Source organism: Propithecus coquereli, unplaced genomic scaffold, assembly GCF_000956105.1.
Source record: "Propithecus coquereli isolate 6110/MARCELLA unplaced genomic scaffold, Pcoq_1.0 Scaffold34, whole genome shotgun sequence".
Taxonomy (NCBI): Eukaryota; Metazoa; Chordata; class Mammalia; order Primates; family Indriidae; genus Propithecus; species Propithecus coquereli.
This window is the reverse complement of record NW_012149063.1, coordinates 6,741,769-6,745,034: the sequence shown is the minus strand read 5'-3', so window position 1 is coordinate 6,745,034 and position 3,266 is coordinate 6,741,769.

The following is a 3,266-nucleotide window of genomic DNA, read 5'->3' as shown; positions in this document are numbered from 1 at the left end:
GGAAACCTCACCACGGAAGTGCGGGCGGTGAGCGGCACCAGGAAGAGGAGGAGGAAAGCTGTGGCGGGACCGGGAGCGGCACCTGAGTGCTCCCTGCGGTCCCCCGACGCTGAGGCAGGCCCGGCGCCCTGTGCTTTGCACGGACACCGCACTTTCCGGGGCGCGATCCCGGGCCCGCTCTGGCGGGGCAGCTCGCCCAGGTCACACAGGAGCAGGGACTCGGCGCCAGGCTCCACCGAGGCCAGATGGCCCCCAAGTGGGAGCGAGGCTGGAGCAGCGTCTGAGCAGAGAACGCGGGAAGCTGGCTGTGGGGAGCCCTGAGGCTGCAGGAGGTGAGGAAGGGACAAGGGCAAAGGGGTATTTGCCATTTCAAAGGTGTATTTGGTATTTTCTTTCCCATATCAAGAAGCAATAGCCAGTTAACACTTCTATAATTTTGATGTCTTTTAAAAAATTGCCTTTGATATTTTCTTCGCCCACAGACACGTTTGCAGAGCTGTGCTGCCTGCAGAGCCGCCTGGAGACGTGAGGGAGAAGGGGGTGCTCCGTCCCTCCTGGGACCTTTGCTCTGGATGTTTCTCCCCAGGCATCTGCCTGGCTGACTTCTCACCTCCCTAGGGGCTCACACCACCTGGGGGAGCCGGGCCTCCCCACGCTTCCAAATACTGCGGCTGCCTCCGCCCCGGGCTGCGGGCTCCCCGCCTCCTTGCCCTGCTCTGTTTTGTTCTTTTTTCCCCAGCAATTGTCACCTACTGTCTGTTTTGTTTCCTGACCTATCCCAGGTTCCTAGAGTAGTTCTGGGCACTTAGTAGGCTCTCGATTTTTATTTTTGGAGTAAATAAAAGGAGTTATCTCAGGGGGCTGTGACTCCTTCATGAAACAGAAAGGGGTTCAGCCAACCCTTGGAAGATGGGAGAGGGACACAGGGAAGGCATTCCAGGTGGCGGAGAGACAGGAGCAAATGCCTGAAGATAGGAATAAGTCAGTCATCTGGGAGGCAACTAACAGGCTGGTTTGGTAATGCCCAATGGAGAGTGCGGGTTTTTCTTTACAGGCAGTAGGGGGAAGGGGAGGGCTGTTGAAAAATTTTGAGCAGGGAAGGGACTCGATGCAAGTGATATTTTGGGAAGGTGAAGCTGGAGGCAGGGTGCCCGTGGGTGGGAGGGGTCCCTTCCAGATGTGTCTCTCCACACCCCCCTTCCTCCTGAGCATTCCAGCTCAGTCTGGGGCTCTCCTGTGCCTGTTTCCCTGAGCTCTCACTGCTCCAAGGTACGCCAGAGCCAGAATCTGCAGGTGTGTTGAGCATCTCAGATTTGGAGGGAGGGGGCTCTGGCTCTGCCCTTTCTCTCTCGAGGTGAGGTGAGGGGAGGCCTCAGCCATGGCCTCTGGTTAGAAATGGCATTCAGCACTTGGGATGCGCCTTCCTGCTTCTCCATCTTCAAATTTGTGCAGTGGCAACACTGAAATTCCAAAGGAGTAAAAGGCGTGAAGACCTTTGCCTGGTGCATCAAGAATGTGGACAAATTTAGAACTGGAGCCTTGCGATACAATTGCAAGTCAAACTCTAAGAGGGGTAACAAGCCCATTAGCGCAGGAACCTGGAAACTGACGTTTCTGCCATCTCTCCAAACCCACACACACATACACACATTCATTGGGCCCTTGAAAGATCAAGGCCAACTGCAAAGCACCCATTCCCCAAGACTCCTAATTTATACTGGGAACTAGCTATAAAGCTCCCCCGGCCCCCAATCTTCCCTTGCAATGATAAAGAGCATGTCACATCACACTAAATGTGACACTTAATCAAAACCCATCTTCTTTAACAAACCCTTAACCTCCAGCACACGAGAGTCACCAAGGCCAAGGGACGAGACGGGGAGCCGACTCAGGTGGCACATGCTTTGATTAAGAAGATACAGATGTCCTTTCATTTCGCTTTTATCAGAGTTGTAAAATTCCGAATCTGTCCCCTTTTTGATTTGACAACAGCACATTTGTTCAATAGAGGTTGACACCAAAAAAAGACCAGGACTTGTTCTCTCTTCAACTGGGAGTAGGCAACAATTTCTCTGAATCCTCTTCAGTAATGATCGTCAGAGCTTCTGATCTTCCCACAAGCAAGTTTTGCAGGGAACGTGGTTAAACTGAAGCACAAACCTGGCCGGCATCTGCTCCATTACTTAAGTGGTATCTAAATACCCTTAATCTATAGGCCCTGGAAGGGACCTCCCCTTCTTTCCTCCTTCCCTGGGTCTTTTTTTTTTTCTGAGACTTAAATCCTCAAGTGAATTCTTTTGCCAGATTTCTGGGGCAGGAAATCTACTTCCCTGCCACATAATACTTTAGGCCTTCTGGGGAGTTCCAGCAACTGTCCATTTCTATCACATGGCCTGTGGTTTTTCTCAGGACCTATTTAGGACTTCGTCTTTAAGTTATTAAATCATCAGCTAAATTAGATAATTTACTATGGAGTTATTGAATCCTAGTTATGGATGAGGTGTGTCTTAGAGGAGAGATTTATTTCTGCTTTCAGAACACTTTCCATCTTGAAGTAAAATGCAATAATGGTAAGACAAGATAGAATGGGACGAGTGGCTACAAGAGTTCCAAAGCACAGGCGGTTCGCGCATTCAGTAAGTGTTGCGCATCTACCGTGCACGAGACCTGTCCTAGGCATGGGGATGCAGCAATGTGCAGCATGGACCACGTGCCTGCCTGCAAGGGGCTTACAGTCTGAGTGGGGCTAGGCAACATTTTCAACTTTTGTATATATTTGGCCTTTAGACAACCCACACTTTCCACCTGTATACGCTAACCCTCTTCACTCACCTTCTCTAGGTTTTAATTTGGACCCACGGGCAAGCAAGACATCTGAGCTGTTGCATGATGTTGCTGCTTGGACTGCACTCAGCCTGTGCCACCTAAGTACAGAATTCAGCCACCATTCAGGCATATAAACAGCCCCTTCATCTGTCCTGTGGTGCTTGTGCCCTTATTGTTCATTAAGAAATGAGCAGAAATGTTAAAACTGAAAGTGTGGATGCTATTGGCAAGACATGCCGTTCTCATTAACTTCTTATAATTGAGACAAAGATGGAAACCATTGAAGAAAAGCAAAATTAGAGAACTCATTTAAAATACTCTGGGAACATCATATATTGAGTTGGAAGGTAAAGTATAATTAGGGTTTTTAAAGTTTATTTTTTGCTTCTGCGAGAGCAGTCTTTTCTTATAACGTGTTGGCAATTGCCCCGGCAGGTTTT